At 40.9% G+C, this 17,613-nt stretch overlaps 1 protein-coding gene and 1 long non-coding RNA gene across 6 annotated transcripts in view; both read left to right on the top strand.

Moving 5' to 3' along the window:
• LDLRAD4 (low density lipoprotein receptor class A domain containing 4) overlaps nt 1-17,613 on the top strand; it is a 289,122-nt gene that overhangs the window by 243,306 nt on the left and 28,203 nt on the right. The window lies entirely within an intron of this gene.
• Nucleotides 1,070-2,455, top strand: LOC148684814 (uncharacterized). Its single transcript, XR_015951438.1, has 2 exons — nt 1,070-1,448; nt 1,942-2,455. It is a non-coding gene; the product is annotated as an uncharacterized LOC148684814 (long non-coding RNA).

The following is a 17,613-nucleotide window of genomic DNA, read 5'->3' as shown; positions in this document are numbered from 1 at the left end:
AGGTCTGCTTCTTCCCGCTTTGAGTTATCTCTAAGCCATCCAGAAGTCTTAAAGAAGATTGACTAGCAATTTGTTCCAACAGAGATGCATCACCTGTAGTTTTCCCAACAAAAGATAATGGCAGTAAAACGTCACTATTTCAATTGGCTTTTCCCAGAAGAATGAGTTGACTTGTGGAAAGTATTGGATTTCTCTTGGAAGAACTGTGTTTCTCTGTGTTTATTCGTTGTGTTTCTGCTTTTGTTTTTGTAAAATCACCCAGCAGCTTATGTAAATATTCCAAGCGCAGTTTGTAGATCATGACACTCTTAATCTCATGGTCGTGGGTTCGAGTCCTGCGTTGGGCAAAAAGATTCCTGCATTGCAGAAGGTTGGGGTAAATGACCCTCGTGGTCCCTTCCAACCCTGTGATTCCGTGAAATAAAAACATAGATTAATTGTGTCTTCTTTAGCATCCCTGGCTTATTGAACCACTCCTGATCAAACTCCCAATCTCATGGCACTACCTTCCCAGAAGCCTGCCGTTCTCATCAACCTGAATTGTCCGAGCGAATTTCCAAGCCAGCGTTGAAAAGAGTCAATTGGCAAATAGAAGAGCACATGAAAACAGGTCTGAAAGTGAGAAATACTGAGACTGTAGTGTTTCATGACATCATTTCATGTAGTGTGGGAGCTGCTGATTAGACCAGAAGTAGATGTGACTAACTCAGAATTAGAATTTTATTTTAGATCTTTCTTAGTTAAGGGATGACTGAGTGGTGTGGAAGCGCTTCTTCAGTCAGTGGGTTGTAGGTGGTTACTATCATAAGTTTCAGGACGGTCTTCAGGCAGACAGGCTTTTATGGTATTTAGTGCTGTCACAGTAAGTGTATTCAAGCAATTAAGTGTTTAGGATTCAGGGGAAGTGATTCATAAAATTTTTAAAAAATGACCTTAACAACAGTTTTTATACTTATTACTGTACTGTTAATATTGTGGTTTAGAATAAATGTCCCAATTTGCAGATATTTAGAAGAGGTGTGTGTGAATTTTCTTTCTTTCTTTTTTTTACTTTGAATTTTATTTTATTATACAGAATAAATACAAAAATTATACAAAAAAGAAAAAGAATACATAAGAAAGAAATATGAATACATAAATCATAAATACTTAAATTATAAAGTATAAATCATAATATAAGAGAAACCATATAAATAATTATAAGGGTAACATAAATTCATATTAAAGATCATACATATAAAGAAAATATATAAAAGGAAATAAGATCAGAATAAACAAAACCAATAATTGTCCTTATTACGTTTTGGTGCCACAAAGGTACCAAAGGTATTTAATCGATTAAAACATAAATCAGGTATACAGATGACATATAAAGGAAGAATGACGCAGTACAAATTATGGCTGGAAGCACAATTTCACTCATGGTGGGTGGTGGGATAGGTGACGAGGTGTGAAAAACCAGTAGGAGAACACTTCAATCTCCCAGGACATTCTATACAAGATCTCAAAGCAGCTGTTTTATTACAGAGAAATTTCAGGAACAGACTGGAAAGGGAAGTTGCTGAATTGGAAATCATTACCAAGCTTAAAACCATGGAAGCACCTGGGATGAATAGAGACATCGGATTCTTATCTCATTATGCATGATCAAGCTTTCTTTAGCACCTCAGCCCAGGACTAATTGCAGCCATCAGCAGCCATTAACAGCCATCTACAGGTTTACCACTCCCATCAGCCCATCTCCCATTCCCACCCACCCCCACCACCCTCTGTATATATATAGGGTCTGACACTTCTGTTTCTAGTGTATCTGAAGAAGTGTGCATGCACACGAAAGCTCATACTAAAATATAAACTTAGTTGGTCTTTAAGGTGCTACTGAAGGAATTTTTTTATTTTGCTTCGACTCAGACCAACACGGCTACCTACCTGTAACTAGAGGTGTGTGTGGATTTTCATTGCACTCCCATTATAAGGAAACCAAAGGAAATCTGTCATCTCTCTATTCAGGGCTTATTTACATTTTATTTTATCATTTTATCTAATATCCATTTTAACTAGTTTATGTAAGGGGCTACAGAGTACTTTCTAAATTAACAAATATTTGTAAGAAATATTCTTGCCATAACAAATAAAACTATTTATAAAATAGTTTAAAATAAATGAAACCGGTTAAGACTATTTCTTAACTAAATGCTTGAGCAGGTGCCAAACTGGATTAATTAAGAGTAGATTATAGAAACAGAATGAAAGAAAATACATTAATTTGCTATGTGTGGGAAATCGTCTGCTTATGTGGTCTTTAATACAGAATACATTTCAAAATATGAATGGACAGAATTACCGTAAATGAAATAGCTGATCAGAATACTTATCACTATTTTGCTTCTAGGACTGGAGGAATGGTGAGACAGGTGCTTAAGACAATTATGATTTGAAATATATGTAAAATTAATATATTTGTTGTTATTTTTCTAGATAAACACAAGAACCATCAACCAGTTATTGTGTAATGATTTGCATTTACAAATAGACTTCTGTGATATTAAAAGAAAGGCAAAACCAGAGTTTTGCTGTTGAGGGGGGCTGTTCTCAGAGCTGTGTATCTTTTGCAATTGCACTGTGGGGAAAACAGCATTCCGAATCTTGATAGTCTCCACTTCTCTTTAAGCTCTCCACTGAACCACCCACATTTCTGTCCGGCTAAGATAATTTTAAAATGTGCCATGAGCTGAAAGGGCCTTCTCTGCAGTGGCACCATGGACCCAGCTACATTAGTAAAGAATAAGCATTTTAAATGTCTTGTAACACTGTGACACCAGATGGCGCTGTGGAGTTCCGTTTTTCAGCAATGCAATTTTCCATTATGAGGTTTACAACATGTTTTCTATGTTATTTTGATGTGTCTACATCCAGCCCCTGTCTATAGAATTCTCTCCCCTTGGAGTTCTGCTTGGAACCAACACTTATGTCATACTGATTTGTCCTGGCTTTTTCATTGTTTTATAGAGGTAGAATAACTGTGGTAGGTAGGCTGCTCTGTGATTTTAGTTGCTTTTGTCATGAAGTTTTTCCTATTTATGGAATTTTATGGAATCTGTATTTTATACCCCAGCCTAGAATTCATGTAGATGAAAAGTGGATCATAAATAAATGTTTAAATTGCATAACATATTCAGACAATATTATTAGGCACAGAACTTGGGTTTCTTGACAGACAATTTCACTTTTCTGAGCTTGTGTGTAACAGCCAGCTAGTATGAGCATAAATTTGACTTTCATGCTGAGCTTCTTGAAAATGGAGCATTAATTCCAGATTGGTTACACTGTGAAGCTTGGGCTGCACAAGCCATTTGCCGTCTTTCTAGGTACAAATAGCACTCATTTCTAGTGAGTGTGGTCTTGGAGGCTACTCTAGAAATATGAAATGAAGGCTGGAGTAATTTCTCTGTGTTTTGCCTCTAGCAGCTTTAAACAAAATTGTAAATGCACATTTTTAATGACTGAAATATAGCATTAGCAGAGAGGCATTCTGCTCCAGTTCTTTCATTAGGGAATGGAATGCGTGGAAACTGCTCTCAGGGAGACGTTTCTGTGGTTAACATCATGTCCCCTACCAAATAAATAGCATAAAGCTGATTTCTTTGTCCAAACTGTTGTGGTGAAAAAAGTACACGCTCAAATGAAAGGCCATGCCATATATAGCCACTCCGAGGTTTGCTTTGAGGTTTTATTTTCTGAAAGTAAGCTGTATATAAATTCTATGAAATAAATAAATGTTTGTCAGAGGTGTGCATGGAAGCTTTTGCTTTAGATGACAAAGATTTTGGGCCAAGATTTGAATATATGAAATGTTACTACCCTGTTACAGTTTAAATTTCATTTTGAGCACAAACTGTGGGCAGTACTATACCAGTTTCCCATATTTTAACAAACACTTAAATTGGAATTTGATTAACAGTAGAGCACTATTTTGGCAACCCACCTTCCTCCTAGGCAGGATTATGAATTGATGGAGGTCCCTAGATAGTACTACCATTGCTTTAGTTTAGTTTCCACAGATACCATTTTGCAGTAATATACCGGTGATCCAGCTATGATGCCTACCATACCAGATGCCTATGAGAAGCCCATAAGCAAGACATGAACCCTTGATGAGCAGTGGCTACATGCACCATGGGATACGGAACTAGTGATTCTCCAGATGTTGGACTACAACTTTCATCATCCCAACACTCAGCCATGCTGACTGGGGCTGATGGCAGTTGGAGTCCAACACTTACAGTCAGAGCTTTTTTTTCAGGGGGAACCTCATATGAACTCGGTTCCGGCACCTCATATGAACTCAGTTCTGGCACAATATATTTTACCACTTGCAATACTTCTTAATTGTTCTTATTGTGGAAACATCCCCCCCCCACCCAATATCTAATCATGCAAGCTCTTCTAATTCATTAGGAGCTTTAGAAATAGGGAAGAAATCCCAATACATAACCTAAATAGAAAGCTTTCACATGAGCATCAGGAATCATGAAGGCTATACGGGAAAAGCCTGCCTATATTGACCTCCGTCTATGCCAAACAAGTTGTGTGCCCCCATTGCCATGTGCAGGGCCTGGTTTCAGCATGTTTTGAGAAACACTGATTTCTGTTGCATCCCAGACACAAGCTGAATGTGTGGTGACGGGAGTATGCAACTGCCTTGGTTTAGTTCACGAGTGCACACACAGTGAGAAACTTTTCAGACAGTTTTTTCATAACCACTGCTCAAGTGTTGGCTGTGTGGACAAACTGTTTAACCCAACATCCTCATTTGTTATACTAGTGTGGGCTCTAGTCAGTCTCAGAACTGGCTGTGCTAACACGACTTCTTTAAAGGCTATTGAACTTGTATAAATGAAGATTGGGTCAATGCCTGCATTCTTGTACATTTAAGAGAGCTCAGAGGAGTCCAAGAACTTTCTGTAGAGCTGCTCTTCTGCTGCACTCTAGGCTCTTTGGGGATTTAGGAGGTTCATTATGCAATGAAATGGGAGGGTTCTTCCATTTTTCAGAGCCAAGTAAATCACTGAAAGGATTTTGTTTTGTATTTTGTTCCATGATCTAATTGGTTCATGCCACTGCCTGCAGGGAAGAAATAAGCAGTGCAGTTAATTATTTCATACTAATATATAGTCTGTCTATTAATTGATGCAAGCGAAGAAAGGGCAAAGTTGTATTGAAATACGAGTTTGGCCTAAAGGGAAAAGTGTTATGAAATTAAAAAGTAAATAAGGCCCTGAAACAGCATGTATCCCGGGGAGCTGAAAACTATAGCCTTTGGTTTCTTTGACGTTGTGATCTATTAATGTGTGAATGTTATGGCATATGAGAAGAAGACTGCTACCCTTTCTACTCTTAACATAATATGGCCAAAAAAAGAGAGAAAAGGTAAGGGTTCATTTATGTAATGAACTGTTCCTGAATTCTTTTAACTGACTCCCTGCTGGAAAATCAGCATGCAGATAAATCAGTAATTGAGGCAACAGTTACTATGCATAGCTGCCAAGTTTTCTCTTTTCTCGCGAGGAAGCCTATTCAGCATAAGGGAAAATCCCTTAAAAAAAGGGATAACTTGGCAGCTATGTTACTATGTTTAGGGAAGCTTTTAATGTTTAACAGACCATTGTATTTAAATATTTTGTTGGAAGCCACCCAGAGTGGCTGGGGAAACTCAGTCGGATGGATGGAGAATGAATGAATGAATGAATGAATAAATAAATAAATAAATAAATAATGGGCTTTTTGCCCTGTGATGTGGGACATACACCCAGATTTCTTGACATTTTCAAGTACAGTGTGACCTAGGCAGCAAGCTGACTTCAGTATTTGGAATAGGGTGTTATTAGGCCTGATTCACACGAAAAATCTTGCTCAACATGCAAGCTGTCCCTGGATCCACATTTCTACATGTATTATGTGAATCTGAGGTTTGCAGTTAAAGAAGAGAAAGTGACTGCCTCATGGACCATGGGAATTTCTGGTAGCTGTTTTCATGATTGTCATGTTCACATCTTGGAGTTGCTCATGGGAATGCATGCCCAAACACTTCTCTTTTTTCTTAGATTTATTTATAATTTTAGATTATAACACAAAAGAAAACATTTCACAAGTTTTTCAACAATAATTATAACATTTTAAAATTTGACTTCCCCCTCTTTCTGTGTTTCCTTGAAGTTATTTTCGTATTTCCCTGCATATCCAAAATTATTTTGTCACATTTTTTATTCCATATATGTATATATGTGTATGTGTGTGAGAGTGTGTACACACACACACACACACACACAAACAAACACACACATGTATATATGCATGTGCACAAGTTTTTACAGTAGTCCTGCTAATGTCTTGATCCGTTTGCAATTTGTTTGTAAATATTCAAGAAAACATTTCCATTCCTTGATAAAGAGTTTGTAGTCTTGATTTCTAATTCTGCAAGTAAGTTTTGCCATTTCTGCATATTCCATTAATTTCTGTAACCATTCTTCTTTCGTTGGAACTTCTTTCCAACATGCCCAAACACTCTCAGGACTGCGGACTAATACAGCAAAACATATTTTTGAACCAGATTTGTATTTGCAGAGGCTTGTACTAAATGAATGAAGTGGATCTGCTGAAAGTGATTTGGCTACTTCGTTTTTCATTGCTAAGTCCTGACAATATGGCTATATATACCAAGCTGTATATTTACCTTTACCTATATCCCAAGGTCTTTTATTTGCAAGCAGCTTCATTTTATTTTTCTGTCAAAAATTACACGGAACAGCATTCCCTTTACTGCTTTGATTTCTCTTGCTTTTCAGCCATTATTTCAATGTAGAGAGTCACCTCTTTTTTGCCACCTTTAATTTCTGGCTGCTGCCTTTCACACTAAATGACAGGAGTGTGTGTCTGCAATAGCTTTGCAGTAAAAAGAGCCTTATATATATTTCTCTCCTGGTTTGTTGTATGGCTTGTACCTTTTTGTTCCGATCCCTAGAAAGCTTTATACTCCAAATGACGTGATTAATTTAACTTTTTTCCTGCTTCAAAATGAAACGAATGCCTGCTGTGAACTTTTTCTTGTCTAGGGCATTTTGAGCTTTTATGCTGAGCTTGACAGCACTGAAGATTTCCTGCCCACATAGGTTATTAGGTGCTGCTTATCCTTTGGTTCCACTGCCTAGTGAAATATTAGATAACGGGAAAAGAGCTTATCTTAACATACGTCTGAACTGACAAATATGGCAGCTTTTCAGCAGAAAGGCTAATGCATATGAAGTCCTCTTCCTGGCTTAGAATAAGAATGAGCTTGGTACTTGTCTTGTCCCATTGACAATGGTCAAATGCATACAATGTGATTTCCATAGCATCCAGACAGCCTGAGCACCTAATATCTACCTGTCTAGCCAGTGCATCAGCTTTCCTGGAGTTTGTCATTGAGACTAATTTCCAATGCATTGCAAACACGCCTTTTACCAGCTTGCTTTATCCCAGAGCATACAATGTAAGCTGCATAAATTTGTTTACCTTCAGTGACAAATAACTGTCAGTCACCTTTTGTTTTGTCTTTTAAATGAGATAGCCCTCTAAAACGCTTTTTAGGATTACATTTTCACTGCTTCCGACAGAGGAGAAGGAAATGCTGACAAGATAGGGTTACACGTTCCTGACTGAACAGTACGGATGGGTTTGTGTCCCTTGCTTTACTCCCCCCCCCCAATTAGGAGAGCTGTATTTTCGTATTGGACGATGTTTGCTCAATAACGTGGCTCACATTCAGTAGCTACTGGGGCTGCTCCTTTTAAAATTTGTAAGTTTAAACAGATGAAAGGCAGGGCAAAATAAATGCTAAAGACGGGAAACTTGGGGTGGAAAAGAAACTGTTTCTATACGGGTGGGAGCTGCCCCACACAATTACAGAACAGAGAGGTGTCACCCATTTCCACACTGTGCTAGCTACATGGAGTAGTAGTAAAATAGGTTTTACTCCAGGGGTGACCTGTTGAAATGAATGGACCTAACTTAGTCATGCTCATTAATTTCAGTGCATCTGCTCTGAGCAAAACGTACCTGAATACCACCCATATTTTCTGCAACATTTGAAGGGGAGACATATGTATGAAAACATTCTAGAAACATACTCTTTGGTACCCGGGTATCCCCTACAGCCGTTACAGGAAAAGACACAAGTGATTCTACAAGAATATGTAAGAGTATATATTAAGAGCAGTTCGATGTTGGAATGGTCTCCCTCAGGAGGTTGTAGACCAGGCACCCCCAAACTGTGGCCCTCCATATGTTTTGGCCTACAACTCCCATCATCCCTAGCTAACAGGACCAGTGGTCAGGGAAGATGGGAACTGTACTCCAAAACATCTGGAGGGCCGAAGTTTGCGGATACCTGTTGTAGACTCTCCTTCTTTGGAGGTCTTTGAGCAGAAGTTGAATGGCCATCTGTCATAGATGCTTTAGCTGAGATTCCTGCATTGTAGGGGGTTGAACTAGATGACCCACAGGATCCCTTCCAACTCTAAAGTTCTATGATTCTATTTGGACCTTCCACATTCCCATTAATTTCACAGATAGTTTAGCAGCTCGTCAGCACTGCTTATCCTACGTATAATATTTTATTTATTTATTTATTTACTTATTTGTAGCATTTATATTATTTTTATTTTATTTAAATCCCTGTCTGCCTAGTTCCCCCCAAGATCAGTCCCTGCCCTCTGGCTTGCCATCTAAAAGACATGATGCATAAGGATAGAGGGACATGAAAGGGTGTGTGGGGGAAAAAAGAGAGCAAATGTCAGGCATGAATTCTTAGCAGTTACAATTCTTAAAACAATCAATTGGGGTGGAAACTGTTCAGGTATCCCGGCAGAATGGCTGCTGCTGGGTGATGGTTGAGGGAGGGCCAGAGGCAGCTGCTCTGCCAGCAGATGCAGATGGCAAAGAAATAATCATCTACTGACACCTCCTTCCCCCAATCATTTCTATAGCACAGCATTGTTTACACCCAGGAAGAGGATCTGTGGCCCTCCAGATCTTCTTGGACTATAGCTCCCATCTGTCTTGACCATTTGCTATGCAGGTGGGAGTTGGGAATCCAACCAGGAGTTTGACAGGGGCTGATGGGAGTTGGAGTCCAGCAACAACTCAAGGAGCACAAGAGAACCTGGTCTACACTGTCTGGCAGCAGCCCTCCAGCATTTCAGACAGGAATCTTTCTTGGTCTCATTGGAAGAAATCAAGGATTGAAACTAGGACCTTTTTGTATGCAAGATCTGTGATCCACCAGCTGCAGCTGCAGCTTCTCACCAAATCACATGGTGATCATGGGTGGGAGCTGTTGTTTGAGGTGCCAAAGCAAATCCCCCTTGGGTGTACAGAACCAGCTCTTTGGATTCCAAGCCCAGGTTTCCTTGGGTTCTTAAGAGTGTTGTGAAAATAACCAACTAGTCAATTCAAACAGAACACCATTATTTACATGCCTAATAGCATCATTTTTATCTTAGCAGAGCCTCAACATGAAAGTGATTGGATGCTTTATAGATGCCTGGATATAGAGCGTAATTTGTGACAAATTGCACCCATCTCTGCTTCAATCTGCCTCTGACATTAGCAGTGTAATTCTTGGGAGGTGTTTGAAATATTGGAAGAAAAGGGAGATGGATTACTGACTACTTCACATCGAATCACTCATGCAGTGGGAAAAGAGAGGGAAGGAGACTAGATGTGCCTACACTCCAGCAGTGATACAAAGCTTGAACAGAAATTAGACCTCTGTTAAGTTTCTCAACCCAAGAAAATTCAACAGTGTGCGGGTATATAGTTCTCTGACTGACATGCTTCCTTGTTTGAAAGTATGACTCCTTGAATAGTTTTATGTATCCTACTTCCTGAAAACTCCCTATCTCTAGTAAGTGACAGTAACATCCACACTATAACCTTAAAGCACTTGTATGCCACTTTAAGAGTCATGGGTTAGATCGGTGGCATTCAACTAAGTTTTACTCAGAGTCCCTAAGACGGTGGGATGGCACCTTCTACACCTCCTTCTGGCAACTCCTACAGCCAATCTGGTCCTCAGCGTATTGCTCTGCTTTCCTTTGGACCACAGCAGAGACATTAAGAGTGGGGTCCTATCATCTGGGCAGCCCAGGACCTCCACACGCATTGCCCAGGTTTGTGTCCTGGAGAGGTCCCTTCAGTGCTGCTTAACACAGCAGTTTGACTTCACCCCTGGAGGCACACTCCATTGTCTCTCAAGCCAATAACAGACCTACTGAAACTAATGGACCTAACTTGGTCTATATTCATTAATTTCAGTGGAACTACTCTGACTAAATACGTAGCTGAATCCTACCCAGGGGATCCCCCAAAGAACAAGAGCACAGGAAGTTGCCTTGTAGTGATTCAAATCATTGGTGCATCTAGCTCAACATTGTCTACACTGACCGGAGGCCACTCTCCAGGATTTCAGAAAGGGGTTTTCCCCAGCCTGACCTGGAGATGTCAGGGATTGAATATGGCACTTGTGCATGCAGAGCAGATACAGAGGTTATATACTCAGGGGTTACATTCCAGGCCCCTGTCATAAGTGAAATGCACGTAAGTGGGAAGCCCACTGCAGTACAAACATGCAGCTTTGGGGCCGGGTAGTGCGACAGCAAAAGGGCCACCGCATGCCATTTCGGAGCCCTTTGAGTCTTTTTTTCTGGACTTTTGGTTCACTGGTGTCCTCGTCAGACTCTGGGGAGGGTCTCCTTATGTCCCCACAAGGACTTTCCAGCTCTTTCTTGCCATTTCAGGTTAGAATTGATTGATTTCCTGGCACCTCACATATATGAGGTTGCACACAAGTGAGGGGATTCCTGTACTCTACTACCGAGCTATGGCCCTTCCACCTCCTAGGAACAGTATTTTATTAAGCTTCTCCTGTTCTGATGAAGAAAAACCATACGTGAATATGATAGTTGGGATAATGAACAGTGCTTTATATATATGCATGCTATGTTACGCTGGTCTCAAAGAATTGAGGGAAAAGCTATCTCTAATTCGATCAATAGGGAAATGCGAATGTACACTTTACACCTAGCAGCTCTTCATCAGAGAGACTGCTTCCCATACATTATTGCTTAAATATTTCCTTACTGATTTCTCCCTATTTCTTTTTAAAAACAATAGTTAAAGGTTACCACCCAGATAAACTGAAAGATTCATCTTACTGTATAATGCCAATCAGATCTAAAAGTCTGGAAATGTGCAAATATTAAGGCTGTAGGTGCAGCAGCAAACAACATTAAGGCTATACAGTGGTACCTCGGGTTAAGAACTTAATTCGTTCTGGAGGTCCATTCTTAACGTGAAACTGTTCTTAACCTGAGGTACCACTTTAGCTAATGGGGCCTCCCGCTGCCGCGCCGCCACCGCACGATTTATGTTCTCATCCTGAAGCAAAGTTCTTAACCCGAGGTACTATTTCTGGGTTAGCGCATAGCTGCCAAGTCTCCCGTATTCCCCGGGAAACTCCCGCTTTCCCAGCCGTTTCCCGCTGGCAGCCCGGATTTTAAAAAACCTCGTAAATCCCCCGGATTCTTACCTGCCCAGGGAGGCTCCTTCTGTGCATGTCTGGAGTCTCTGGACATGCACAGAAGCGATTTCTGGCGCTGCGGCCATTTTGGAAATAGGCAGAGCATGCATAGAAGCAACTTCCGGTGCCACTCTGCCCAGTTCCAAAACGGCCGCAGCGCGACTTCCGGTGCCACGCTGCGCCAATCCCGGATTTTTCAGTCTGGGAGTTGGCACCTATGGGTTAGCAGAGTCTGTAACCTAAAGTGTCTATAACCTGAAGCGTCTGTAACCCGAGGTAGCACTGTATATAGCTTGACTCTGAATTCTTATGTTATTTGTTTTAAAATAGCTATATTGTCCCTGTCATGTAAACATATATCCACGTGGTGTACAAGGCAGTGTGGGCAGTGAGGAGATCCCCTAACACCTTATCACAGGGGAGGGTGACTGGTACCACCTCAATGCATGACTCACCTCTGTTGCTCTCATTTCCAGCCATCGCTATACAATACGTCTTCAGCTGCCTGGAGCTGAAAGCAGGGCTAGCACCAGGAGTTGGCATTGTTGGACTATTTGTGAGGCCCCCAATTTAGCAAGTGGGGATGTTGCTGACCCCAGAGCCCCCCAGTTTGTCAATAGGAATAGCTTGAGCCTACAAACTGTCTTAAGTTTACATCAACTGTCTTTAAGTTTACATCAGCAACCACCTTACGCATGACAAGTTCTTTTGTTTAGATTGAACAAATCTCCTGATCATTTGAAACAAATAAGTGAGGCCCAGTGGATGGTATGGGAATATCAGCTGCTGGAACATTCCTGAAGCTAAGCTGGTCTGGTTCTGATCAACAATCTGGCTGGGAGACCATTGGGAATCCCATTTAAGAGCCAGGTATTCATATAGTAAATTAAGAACTCATGAGGCAGCTCCCCTTCTCTGCCTCCCTCTCTACCCTCCATTAAAATCAGGGTGGTCTTCCATCCATATTGTTGTTCATTTTGCTGAAAATTTACATTCCATTGTTCCGTTCTAGCCATGTTGCATGTATTTTGCAGATGTGATTCGATTTGTATATGTGCTAACTCCTTTTGTAAAAACAGTTTAATAGGTCCTCTGCTTTACAGAGGACAGCCATGTGTTTGAAGGGCTATGAGAGGACAGACCTCTACTTGAAGCCCTGTCTTTGAAGGGCTGCCTCATCCAAGTCCAGTTTAAAGATCAAGGACTCTAATAATGGAGAGCAGGAATCTTGTAGCTGCTCATCAACAGTGAGCACCTAGACAACAAACTGAGGAGGTACACATGTAACAGGTCTCAGCCTTCCCCAGTATGTTGAGGTGTAGTATATTTCTATTTAAATTATAGAATTTTTTTCGAACTTTGCATTTATGTATATACATTAGCATATGCAAATCTTATACAAATCTATGTCTTATTTCTTTGGTGAGACATTTCCTTTTTGGAAATGTCTCACCAAAGAAATTTTCCTTTTTGCAGAAGAGGCCTCTTTAGTGCAGAATGCCCCAGTGGTATGGGGCTCTGGCCTCCTATTGTATGTTTTTGCAAAAGAGGAAGGTATTGCTATTGTACTCTCATTTTGACAGCCTTTCCTATGCAGTGAGTTGTGGCTGTAGCGACGTTTGGAGCCAAAAAGAACGTTTTTTCTTGAAGATTTATTAGCGCTGGCAAAAAAAACCTATTCCTTACTAAGGACTATAGGTCTGCCAAGTTTAAATTCTTTCAACTTTAGTCATGTGATTAGATTATTTTAAGCAGGAGATGGTATTTATCACTCTCTCAGTAAGTGGAAAATCTTTCTCATAAAGCTTTCCAAAATGTTGTTTTAACATAGAAGTCAAGCTTGGGAAAATAGATTCTTAGATGTTATGAGTGTTAGAACAGGGTAATAATGAGATCTGTTTGTGACCGTAACAAGAGATGGTTCCAAGAGATTTTTGGACCATTATTGCTCTTTGCGAACAGAACTGAAAGTCACAGGGCAGTATTAGAAAATATAACGTGTCATCTTAATGTACCAGCTATCCAATTTTAATAAACATGTGTTTTCAATTTCCAGTATGTCTGATGAGGTTTCAAACCAAATTTCATTCTTGCTTCTGAAACAGAAAATGGCAGTGCTATTGTTGCTGCCCTGGGGCCGCCTCCCACTCTTATAGAAAGCAGCTGTAGTTTTGCCATTCACTGTAAATGGCATCCAGTTCAGGTTTTTAACATGCTGTTTCCCTCACCTTGGCTATTTACAACCTCCACATCTCATCTCACTTCTCCTCCCTGCAGGCTTTCAAAAATGCCACTGTTAAAATCATCTTGAGCTGTTCGAAGTGCGGAACCCTCTGCTTGAATCTTCTTGATTCATGGGTCAAATTCATCACCTTCATTTCTACCACAGGATTTGCATCAACTTTTTAATATTTGCATCATGTTTCCCCCCTGTTCTGCTTACATGCTTCCTCCTTCTTATTCTCACGGCTGTCTTATTGTAGAATGAGTCCCATATATACAGTATAATCACAATCCTAATTCTTGAAGTGCTCATTCTTATGCAGTCAAATGGTCTGCATAACAGGGAGCTTTCAAGCAGGCTTAGTGATAGGGGAGAAATTAAGTTTGACTAGCATTTAAAATTTGAGCCTTCTAAATTTGAGGTTCCCAAAACAATGTGTGAACTGAAACAGTTATCCCTAGAAATGGGCACTTATGAGGAGAACTTTTACCACCTGTGCTGTAGGGGTTAGGTTTGCTTCATAGACTGAAGTTCCCCAGAATGCTAAGGAGCCAATGGAACTCCACAATGCTGGAAAGGATGCTCGGGAATCATTGTGTCAACTACGGTACCTGTTTTATCTCACCATTCCATAGTGAAACCATAACTTTGATAGGATTTTCAGCTTTCTCCTGGAAGCTTCTCCAGAACATTCAGGAGCTCCTTGGGTTCCATCAGTCTCTGAGGGCAGGCCATTCAAATGGGCCCATTACCCTTACAGTGGGAAATGACTACTACCGTAGTAGCCCAAACATGGTTGACCATGACAATGGAGTGCAATGAGCCCCTTCCATCCCTCATATCACTCAGAGTACACCAGGTGCAGATTCTCTGAGCCTATCTCAAGATCAATAGGTTTTCTAGTAAAAGAGATGGTGTGTCTGTGGACAATAGCAACTCTACCCCTCAAAACTCCTTAATCTAGCCTAGTGCTGTACTGAGTACACAGAAGGGCACAATTGAGTTAAATCACCCAGCCCACCCATCCATGTCTTGGTCACACCATACAGTATTAAGGAACTTGTCTAATGTCAAATGGAACATTGAGAGGAGGTATCCTTCTAACCCCCTAAGCAGGATGATGACTGTAGCTGGGTCCTCTTTGCATATGGAATTCAGATGGTTGTTTACCATTTGAATAATATTTATGCATGCCTTGCCTAGATAACTGCATGGTTTCAGCACACTTCTTTTAATACTTTGAAGCTTTTGTTAGCAGCCCTGCCAATAGGTGCAATGTGTTTTGTCTCTCACACAGTCAGACACACACTCAGGAACCAAAAGCAAGATTATGAAAGTTTTGCATACGCAGACACATCGCGTTCTTGCTTCCCCTTTGTGGTGAGAACCAATACTCAGGAGTGGCTCAGTACTGTCTGCAAGAACCATACATGCTTTGTGCATTTGAGTGAGTCAGGAAGTGTTCGTTGTGGTGTGGTTTTTAGCTGGCATACAATGTGATAAAATGTCTAGTCTGTAACTGTGTTAAAAAGTTCAGGGAAGTGTTCTTTTTTGTTTTTTTAAAAAGACAGGTGTTTCCTACTTTCCTCACAAGACAGGCTCATTCCAGTGTGAGATAGTACAGAACAAGTAAGTCAGCTTCATTTAATATATACCGTATATACAGTATATATGTGAAGGTCCTTAAACCTCTTTTCTGTAACTCATGTACTCTTAACATAAGACAGGGTGTTGCAGTATCTAGTGCACTGGACAAGCAAGTCCCAAGGAAAAGTTGTACATCAAGTCAACTTTGCCAAATCTCCGTAGTCTGGATTGAAGCAACTCCTGGTCTAGTGAATATCACTTTTATAGGAAACCTACAAGAAAGAACACTGTATACACTGATAAAGAAAAGTAGAACTGTACTGTTGTGATAGAAAGATGATAGATAGATAGCCAGTGTGGGACGGTGGCTAGAGTTTTGTACAGTGGTACCTCAGATTAAGTACTTAATTGGTTCTGGAAGTCCGTACTTTAACCTGAAGCATACTTAACCTGAAGCGAACGTTCCCATTGAAAGTACAGTCGTACCTCGGGTTACGACCACCTCGGTTTGCGAACAGTTCGGGTTACGAACTGCGCAAACCCAGAAGTGTTTTCACCGCGTGCGCGTGCGCAGAAGCAGCGCGCGATCGCGCAATCTGCACATGCGCCAAGCGCGAAAATCACGCTTTGCGCATGCGCAAAATGGCGGCGCCCATTGCGTTCGGTTTACGAACTATTCGGGTTACGAACTGCGATCCGGAACGGATCGCAGTTCGTAACCCGAGGTATTACTGTAATGGAAAGTGGATTAATCCATTCCAGACGGGTCCGCAGAGTACTTAAATTGAAAGTACTCAACCTGAAGCGTACTTAACCTGAGGTACAACTGTATTTAGATTGGAAAGGCCAGGTCTCAAATCTTTGGTCCGCAGTGAAGATCAGTGAGTGATTTTGGACCAGCCTTTATTTCTCAACCTAATATATGGTACCCTCAAGGCTTGGTATGAAGACAAAAGGCCATCCTGAGCTCTCCATATAAGAAAGGAGGGATAACAACAGAGTGAGCATTAAGCATTTGTTTTCATGATTTTTTTAAAAAATGTAGGTGGTAGTCAAACCACCTTTAAAATGTTTCCTAAACTGCTGTGACGTAGGGATGGGATGTAGCAGTGTTTGTGTGTTCAATAGGTGTCCAGGACAAGCATACCAAATGTATACACATCTATACCTCCAGTATACCTGAAGGAGCATCCCCACCTCCATCGTTCTGCCCGGACACTGAGGTGCAGTGCCAAGGGCCTTCTGGCGGTTTCCTCACTGCGAGAAGCCAAGTTACAGGGAACCAGGCAGAGGGCCTTCTCGGTAGTGGCACCCGCTCTGTGGAACGCCCTCCCACCAGATGTCAAAAAGAAAAACAACTCCCAGACTTTTAGAGGACATCTGAAGGCAGCCCTGTTTAGGGAAGTTTTAATCTTTAAGAAATTAGTGTATTTTAATATTTCTGTTGGAAGCTGCCCAGAGTGGCTGGGGAAACCCAGCCAGATGGGCGGGGTATAAATAATAAATACCCCGGTAACTACTTTGGCTTGTCCCAGGTGATGTTTAAAGACTACAAAACTTGAAAAAGTGGGTTTATCAGAGACTATGGTGGGACAGGAAACATTAAATACCCCAGGCATTTAATACTCCTAGGTATACAACACTGCATCCAACACTTTGAAAAGTTATTGTCTATACAAAGCCTTAGACAGGGGTTTATGAGCTACTGTTTGCAGGAAGATTGCAAAATCCTGTTATGCTGGCATTGCAGAGTCATTAGGAAAATATCAGAAACCTTCCTCTACCCGAATCCTCTTATTCACACATAGCATCTCAGTTTAAGGTTTGCTTGTCAGTGCCTGTCTCTTTCACCTTGACTGCCAGATGGCTTGCTTGCAATTCAGTTTAGGCAAGTGAATAATCTACCTGGCATGAGTCACACTGTGGCCCCAAAGGGACTCATTTTAGTGAAAGAGCGAACACTCCCTTTTGTGTGTAAAATGCTGATAATGGCTTGTTTAGCGACATATATCTCAACAACATGGCTTTTAGTTTCTGTGTCAGGGAGAAATAAGATGCTTCCATATGCAGAGCTGCTGGCACCCCTGCTAATTCTGTCTCTGGCTCCCTCACTCTCAGCTGTGATATTTCTGTGCAAATATAATAAATGAGGTGTGGTCTCAAGTTTTTAATGCATTTCTCTGAT

This window comes from Zootoca vivipara, chromosome 8 (assembly GCF_965207765.1).
Source record: "Zootoca vivipara chromosome 8, rZooViv2.hap1.1, whole genome shotgun sequence".
Lineage (NCBI taxonomy): Eukaryota > Metazoa > Chordata > Lepidosauria > Squamata > Lacertidae > Zootoca > Zootoca vivipara.
Note: the sequence above shows the minus strand (reverse complement) of the source record. Positions and strands in the feature narration are given on the sequence as shown.